We start from the raw sequence: 9,985 nt of genomic DNA, 5'->3' as shown, positions 1-9,985 counted from the left end.
TAAATATAAAAGAATAACAATAAGAAAATCTAAATAATATACACATAAAAATAATAAAATAAGAATAATATAATAATATAATAATATATAGATAATAAGAAGAATCCAATGATATAAATAATATAAACAGAGAGAATAAATATATAAAAATAAATATATAAAAATACGATAATAATAAAAAGAATATAAAGAATAAAAATAAATATGAATAATCAAATCATCTATTTCATTAATATTTCATACAAAATGAATACAATTGATAATAAAATATAAACATAAATATTTATATATTCTGTATTTATCATACTTTTTTTATTTTTTTATTTTTATTTGTTAGGAGCAAAATATAATAAATGGAAAAATCTATGGATGCAAATTATTTTGCATCTTTTTTCATTTTTGTAAATTATTTAGATGCATTTTTTCTTTGCTAATTTTGTTATGTTATTGGATATTAATTGTTTGTAGTAGTTGTCTACTAACTTATATTTCTCCACTTTCATTAGATTTATCAATTATTTGAATTAATACATAAATTCTTTTCATTCTCTGGTTCTTTTTATATTCAATTTTATTTGAATATGGAACTTTTTCATTTATTAAAATTATTGAACATCTTCATCATGTCTTATTCTATATTTAAATTGAATTATAATCAATATCATCAATAACACCACTCTTTTACTTTTTTATTCTGAAAATTCATTAATGAAAATAAATGGTTTTAAAAAATATCGAAATAATTCCATTGTAATTCAATTATTCTATAATACTTCAATATTTCATTGAATGATTCTCTAATTTGATTTATTTTCTACAGTCATCCATTTTCCTGAACTTTTACTTCTTTTTTACTTTTTTATTTGTATATTAATATCACATCATTTTAATATATTAATATTAATAACAACTTCACTTTGAAACATTATTTCTTTAGTTTTATGTTAAAATATTCATTTCATTTGTTTCTTCTAAATTCCGTAATTTACATTTCAATATTCAATTAATACATAATGTTAATTAACAATTTGGCTCTTTACTATCATTAATACCAGAAATTATTATTCATAGTTCTAATGAAATACTACTTTGTTAATCAATATATTGAATTTACTTTAACTATTTAATATTATCATTATTATCTTATTATACCATTTCATTAATAATATCATAATTAATACCACTGTCATTTAATATTTATATATTAATAACAATTCGTTGTTTTGTAGAATCTCATTATTTCTAACATCTTTCATATTTCAATCTATACACACGTTTTGTCGTGTTTAATTTTCTTTTAAAACATATTCTTATTGATATTTGACATTCTTTACTACATCTAAATGATTAAGAAAGTTTCTTTGTGTGTATCTTCAATATTAATATTCAATGTCATTGTTATGAAATACAATAAATAATAATTCTATCATTTTCTTGAAATTCAATCAAATGTGATTCAACTTTATAATCAAGAATTGATGTATCAGTAATGTCATTGGTAAATTCTTATTTCTTTCTGTTCCACAAATTTTATACTTCATTTATGTTTTCTATAAGTTCTAAATGAAAAACACTTTCACAATATGTAATAATCATAATTCGACAAAGACAATGTTTGTGTTAAATATTTCATTGACATCAACATACCAATGTAATTGTGTAGAAGTGTGTCTTCTTTCAGATGGAGTATATTTTGTGTTGATAATGGGAATTGCATTTTTATTGAAAAAGATGTTTTTATTTGTTGAACATTGCATCAAGAAAGTAAAAGAAAGAAAATACAACAGAAATGTTAAGAAAAGAAAGAAGATTTTTAACACAATCTCAAATAATAATAAAATAATAATAAAATAATAATAAAATAATAATAAAATAATAATAAAATAATAATAAAATAATAATAAAATAATATAAAAGAAAAGGAAATATAATGTTAATGAGAAAGTCATAATATTATGTTTAATAATAGAAGGTCATGAAATAACACTAACAAATGAATATTGGATATCTTGTCATTGGGACATTATCTATTATTGTATTTTTGTTATTTAATTTAATACGATTCACACCATTTGATATTAATCAGAAATACGAATCACCTTATGAAAGAACAAGTGGTGTAAATCAATTTGAACATCCTACTTATGTTGATTCATTATTTAATATGACACGATTTAATTATTCTGGAGAATGTGGGAAAGTATTTAAATACAAAGCAAATAATAAACGTGATTTGTTATTATTTGCATCGTCTTTTGATGATCCACAACGATGGAGTAAAATGAAAGAATCAAGTCAACACATTATGGCATTGACTGAGTCAGCTCTTCCAAGAGCAACAAAACTATTATTACTTCTTGGAGATGCACCAACACCAACATTTGAAGAAGAAATAAATACATATGGAATAGAAGTAGTAAAAGTAAAATATGAATTACCAGTAGCAACAGCTGTTGTTCAAAGAATTTTTGCAGAGAAGATTTTTCTAGAAGAGAACAAACATAAATATGACAGAGTTATTATTGCAGACTTTAGAGATGTACTTATTTTTAATGATGCATTTGCTACATTTTCTTCAAATGACTTGATATTATTGATGGAATGTTTATCATTCAATTCAACTGAACATTGTGTAACATTAAATGAAAAAACAAATAAGAAATGGATGAATGAAGCATATGGTGAAGAAATAAGTAAGAAATTTGCAGAAAAGAATGAAATTTTAATGAATGGAGGATTGTTTCTTGGAGGAATAAATAAAATAATAGAACTTCTAACAATTCAAATTAATAATTTAAATAAAAACAAAATGATGTTATGAGGACAAGATCAAGCTACATTAAATTATATTCATCTAACTGGACAATTGAATCATTTAAATATTACTAAAGATTATTGTACTCAAAGAATGTGTTTTGCAGAAAGTTTTACTGGATATTATGATAAAACAAAGAAACGAATAACAACAAAATCAACTGGATGTTCTCCAGTTATCAGACATAAATTAGTCTTTTCAGAACCTCGTTTTAAATATCCACCTAATATTAATTAATATTTTATTTTTCTTGTTTCTTATTTTTATCTTTTTTATTTCTTGTTTCTTTCTTTTATTTGATGTTTTATATGTTATTTTCTATTCTAATTCATATTCTATTTGTGTTTTATTCCATCTCATTATTCTATTTTCATTCTTAATTCATTCAATTCTTATTATTTTATATATTATAATCATCTCATTTTATAATTGGTATTGTTTCATTATTATTATGTAATTTTTATCTTCTTTTATTTTCATTTCTTATCTTCTTTTATTTAATTCTTTTATTTATTTTATTGTTATAATATTGATTATATATGATATTTGAAATATGTGAATTATATTTTTGAAATAATTTCATTTGTAATAGAAATAGTTTATTTGAGAATGTATTTTTGATAATAACGATGTTTATTATTTCTTTGATGTTGAAAATAATTTCTTTTAATTTTATCTTTTAATTTTATTTCTATTCAATGTATTGTTTTATATAAGTGTTGTAATATGATTGTTTTAGAGAAATTGATATAAAACATAAATATAACTAAAGAAGAATAAAAGAGTTATATAATATAAAGAATAAATAGTATAAATGACAGTTAATTCATTTATATTTATTCACTGTTATTTTGATTATATTTCATATGTTCTTATATTAAATATAATAAAATGATGAAGAATAATGTAAATAAAGATAATATATTGTAATATGAAATGTATCACTGTATATAATAAACTAGAATGATAGAAGAATATAATAATAAATGAAATATATATATAATATTATTTATTGTAATTTATTTAACATTTTTATCATATTTTATCTCTTCTTTTTAATAGTTTATTTTGATAATCTTTTATTCTTTGTTTTATCTTTTGTTTTGATTCTTATTCATTTCTTGTTATCTTTCTTTATTTTATTAATGTTTCTATATTGTATCATTCGATTCTTATATCTTCTTGTAAAGAATAAAGAAATAAAATAAAGAATAAGAAATATAACATAAATATGTTGATGTATTTTATCATTTCATTTCAATTACTATGAAATGTTTTGGTTTGAAATATATTTTCCACAAAGTGCATTTGATATTCCTTTATATGAAAATGACGATTGGTCACAATATGAATATTTTTTATAATTTTCTTTACAAACACAAATATCATGTCTATATCCAAATGAAAATAAATAATCATCTGATTGTTTATATATTTTAAATGCATATTCTGGTTGTTTAATATCAAATTTCATCATTCCTTTTATTCTTCCATTTGATTCTAATGAAAATACAAATGATTTTGAATCATATATACAACCGTTTGTCCAACCATTAATTTTAGAATTAACATATCCTCCAAATTTATTTCCATCTTCATCTTCAATAATAATTATTATATGTTCTTTATTCATTATTCTTTTATCAAATACTGATGTATTAACTTTCCAATCATCTTTATCTGAATCAAATAACATATTTCCTATTTTTCTATTTGTCCATTCTTCTATTTCTTATCATTCTTCTTGTCTCTTCTTTCTTTCTAAATAATCACTGTAATGCTTTTCCCATTCTTCTTTCTTCTTATTAAATTCTGCTGTGATTGTATCTTTCTCTTTTCGTTTTCTGAATAATTTGTCTTTCATTTTCATTTCTTCAATTGAAATGATTTTGTCTATTAGTTCATTTCGTGTTTTACTTAGTGTTTCTTCATCATTATTACATTCTTCTATGATTCTTGACATTTGTTTCTTCATTATTTCTATTTGGTTGATTGTTTCTTGACTTTTTTTTATCACTAATTTTCTTCTTCTTTCTGTTTCATCAATCCTATCAAATATTCCTTCTCCTCTTTTAATTGCTTCTGAATATGTTTCATCATCTTTTAGTTCAAATACTTCATTTTTAATACTTCCTAAATAATATTGATAATTCTTAGTAGTATCATCAATTGATTGTTGAACTTTTGTAAGTGTTTCTACTACTTCTTTAATTATTTGATTATTCTTGTTTATTAATTCTTCCATTTTAATTTAATTTGATGTTTATAAAGTCAAAATATGGATGTTTAAATAGTTAATCCACGTTATTAACATCACCATGTCAATCATTATTTTAACATCAGTTTACTTTAAACAAACATCATTCATTTTTATTTTACAATAAAATATATAATAATATTAATAATATAATAATAATAAAATTATAATATTGTTATTTTCTATAATTAGTTTAGTTTATTTTTAGTATTTTTTTCATGTTTGTTAAAATAACAAAAAATTGAAGAGAAGAAAATTCAATTCTGTTTTATTTTTATTATTTCATCGTTTGTGATTTGAATTTTCATGTTTTATCAACATTAATTCAATTCAATTAAATTAATAAAGATAATAAATGATAAACAAAAATGTTATAATAAAATAAGAATAAGAAATAAAAGAGAAAAGAAATGATATAAATATTATAAATACACAATGAATAAAAAAAAACAAATAAAATGATAAAATTACATTAAATAACATAATAGAAGAAATAATCAATATTTTAATTATTAAAAATACTTAATATGTTAAATAGCAATATTATTAATATTTATCTTTGTTATTGAAGATGAAATAATAAATAATTTAATCATATTTCATTCTTTTATTTTGATTAGTTAACAATATTATCATCATTCATTCGAATTAATAATTCATGAATGAAAATATAATCATTGTCACTAAATAAAAATAAATAATTGTTTAATGAAAATTAACAATTAGAATAATAAATATATTTCAAAAGTAATGTAAAATTATTTATTCATTTTTTTTTAAATTCAATCATAACATTACAAATTTATTTTTATTTTAATGATGTTTGTATTTCAAACCAATAAAAACCTTTTCCAATTTTGAACATACATCAAATTTTAATGCCATGGATAATGTGTAAATCCTTAGAGCATTGTAAAGAAAAATAAACAAAACATAATAATCCAAAGTGATATAAAAAAAAAGAAATGTCAATAGCAATAAATGGCATACCAATTATAATAATAATGGTAAAGGATATACCAAGGAAAAAGGGTTTAGAAGACGAAAGACACAAAGAAGAACAAAGAACGAATAAGAAATAATGTAAATACAATAATAATAAAGATTATACAAATAACAAATACAAATGAATAACAATAAATGAGATACAAGAAAGAATAAAAAGAATAACAAGTGAATGGAATAAAGGAGAATAATCAGAAAAACACAAGAAGTATGAAGATAAAAGAAAAAGATGGTATAATAATCTTCAAGAAATATATTCAATCAAAAAGAAGAAGATAAAAGAATAAAGTAAAGAAGAGTTTAAGAAAAAAACAAAAGACATTGAAGAAAAAGACATTAAAACAAATGAAGAAAGAGAAATAAAAACAAAAACTAAATAAATAAATGAATGATAGATGTAAAATTTCAATAATAGTTAATAATAAACAAAGTATAATTAAAATACAAGAAGAAATACAACAAACCAAAGAAATAGAATATTAATTGAAGTGTTATATTGTTTTTGCAATTAGTTGATTGAATAAGAAATTATATAAGAAATTAAGATGGGAACAAATAGAAAGTATAATAAAAGCAATAAACATCAATGTCAATAATGAAAATGAATATATTAAATATATTAAAATATCACATAAAATAAAAGAAAGTACTAAACGGTACATTAAAATGAAAGTAAATGATATAATAGAAGGAAGAGTAGAGTGTAATTCAATAATAAAAACATCATATTAAAGAATAACTCTACTGAAATTGATGAAGAATATCTTAACACTCTCATCAATAAAGTGAAAGAAATGAAAGTAGAAAAATGTACAAATATTAATTAATACTTTCAAAGAAAAGGAGCTGACCGATTAATAATGGAAATTAATAATAGATTGGATAATATCAAGAAGCAGAATGCATGAATTGCAAGATGATATGAAGATGATTTCAATAGTTATGCACCTCTATCTCCAAAATAAAATAATAGGAGATAAATTTGATGAAATAAAAGAAATATAAAGAAAATAAATAGACTAGAAGATTTGGTCAAGGGAAGAAAATGGTACAGAATAAAGTGCATCATGAAATTAAAAGAATATGATGAAGAAGGAATAAAAGTCAAAGCACTAGAAAGAATAAAGTACCTAAAATATATGATGACAATGATCAAAGAAAGAATTAAATTTAATAAGGAAGAAAGGGTCAGAATCAATACAAATAAAATAATGTTTGATTCTAACAAGAAAATTAGAATAAGGAAGAAATAAAAAATGAAATATACCAAATAACGATATTACTTTAGAATATTGGAAATCGTTATATGAAACACAGGTGAAATTAAATAAATATAATTGGAAAATAAAACAAATCACATCGTGGAATGAAAGATATAGAAATTATGATAGTGTCATAATAACAATAAATGAATTAAATTTAAGTATAATGAAAATAAATAATTGGAAAGCACCAGGAATAGACATTATATATTTGTATTATTGGAAAAGAATGTCATCATCAAGAGAAATCATTCTCAATATCTTTAATGAATGGTTGAAATTCCATGAAAACATCCCATTAGACATGGTAAGTGGAAGAACTTTATTAATCCACAAAGTGATATGAATGATGTCACTAATTATCGTCCTATCAGTTGTACAAATGTAATTATGAAAGTATTTACCTCCATATTAAAAGAAAAGATTCACAGAAGACTTAACATGAATTGTGAATCATTTAAAACTTGTAGAAATCAACTGGGATTTAAACTACAATCTTTAGCTGCTAAAGAAGGAATAATTAATAGTTATATGTTAAAGCAGCAAAAAGAAGAAAAATACCCAAAATATGTGGAGTCATATTATGACATTAAGAAAACATATGACATTGTTAAACAAGAATAGGTAATTGAATCATTAAAGTATTTTAATTATGAGTGTGTCATCATTGACATTATTGAAAGTATGATGACTAGATGGAAGATATTCATCGGTTATAAATTTAATGAATATCTAGGCAATATTAAATTAAATAGAGGAATTTTACAAGGTGATTCCTTATCAAATCTACTCTTCATCATACAGATGAATGTAATTTCTCAAATCATCGAAGAGAAATTCCCAAAATCAAATCACACATTATATATGGATGAAATGAGAATAATGACAGAAAGTAGTGAAGAAATGGGAATAATCCACAATGAAATTAAAGATAAATACATCAAAAATTGAAGTGTCATCAAATTAGTGACACTTTAGAAGATGGAATGTGTCAAAATGAGTAGATAAAACTATTACAGTGAAAGCATGGAAGTCAATCAATATTAAGAAAAACACATTCCTTCAATTAACTAAAATGCAAGATGGAGCAATATTTTGTGGGTATAAAAAAGCAAAAATAATGAAAAATGAAAGATTGAAATACTGCCCACTTTGTAAAGACAAGATAGCAACAGTAGAACACATTCTACTATCTTGCATTGGTTATAAAAAATCACAAATGGAAAAACATGACTATATAGGCATTATAATATGGGAGGGATTAATAAGAAAATATACAGGAAATAAACAATATAAAAAACCCCCATATGAAACAATGTTCAAATATAAAGATATCACAATGATAATGAACAAACAAATAATGCCTAAAAGTGATGGACAATACCACAAAATACCAGACATATATGTATTAGATAAAAAGAATAAAATTGGTCTATTATTTGATATGACTATTGTGGCTGATCACAATATTAATGGAGCCTATTGGAAGAAAAGAAATAAGTATAATGAATTAAAGAATAGGTTAATGAAGATAGAGAAATTAAAAGATGTCAGAATAATTCCAGTAGTAATTTCAATTAATGGATTAATAAATAACTCAAGTAATAAATTAATTAAAGAAATAAAAATTGAAATTGACATCGAGAAAGAAATTAAAAACCTTGTCATAAAAAACATGATGGATGTCATGGAATACTGCTTCTATCATAATCAAACATACTCCGTAGAGCTGCTAAAAAAGACTCGTTGTGATTACTCTTCCCTAAGCCAGGAACAATAGAAACTAGTTTTATTAATACTTAATTAATTGATTTTTATTCTTGTTTTTCTTCACTCTTTTCTTCAACTCTTCTTTTCTTTATTTTTGTATTTCTTTGTACTATCTTTTATACTTATATCTTGTCATTTGTCTTGAATATTATTATAATATTATTGATTAAACATAATACTTATATTATGATATTTGTAGTTATACTAATTACTTTTATATTTATTATTATTGTGTTTAAGTGAGAATTGATTATCATGTTTATAATTTATGATAATCAGTAACAAAGTGATTATTGAATATTATTTGTTTGATAATGATTATAATTATATTCATGATAATGTCAATTAAATCTTTTTGTTGGTGTGAATTATTACTACGCAATTTTCATGAAACTTTTGAGTTGTAGAAATAAGTTTTATAATTAACCAGATTCAAAAGAAATGTATGTTTTTACAATATCAAAGACTTAAACTTATTTTTATTGAAAAAAGAATTAAAAGAATTAAATACTTCCATACCAAAATGCCTTGTTCTTGTTTATGTACTTTAAATAAAATGAACAAAAAATATTCAAAGTAGTAATTTTATTTTGATAGAGGAGTAGTATTAAAATTTAAAAAACAGAAGAGTAAAAATAAATGGCTTAAAAATAATAATAGTTTTTTTGAGTATACAACATTTTCATTAAAAGAGAAAATGCAATAAAACGATAATAACCAATAACGTTTTTTTAAAATAATGAATTACCAACCAATTCTTTCTTTTTTGACATTTTGTTTTTTAACAAAGAAAAAATTAACCAATCAATGAAGGTTTTTGAAAGAATTAAGTTTTTATGAAAAAGAAGAACATCTAAAAAAAAGAATAAATAGATG

At 21.4% G+C, this 9,985-nt stretch overlaps 1 pseudogene, besides 3 other annotated features; it reads left to right on the top strand.

The window, feature by feature from the left end:
* Nucleotides 1-1,993: 1,993 nt before the first annotated feature.
* On the top strand, nt 1,994-3,052 carry EHI_002460 (annotated as a pseudogene).
* A 2,865-nt stretch (nt 3,053-5,917) lies between these two features.
* Nucleotides 5,918-6,548: a repeat region.
* Nucleotides 6,526-8,271: a repeat region.
* Nucleotides 8,262-9,156: a repeat region.
* Nucleotides 9,157-9,985: the final 829 nt, after the last annotated feature.

Source organism: Entamoeba histolytica, genomic scaffold (genome assembly GCF_000208925.1).
Source record: "Entamoeba histolytica HM-1:IMSS scf_1104750516303 genomic scaffold, whole genome shotgun sequence".
Lineage (NCBI taxonomy): Eukaryota > Evosea > Mastigamoebida > Endamoebidae > Entamoeba > Entamoeba histolytica.
The sequence above is the reverse complement of the archived record's forward strand: the minus strand, read 5'-3'. Positions and strand labels throughout refer to the sequence as shown.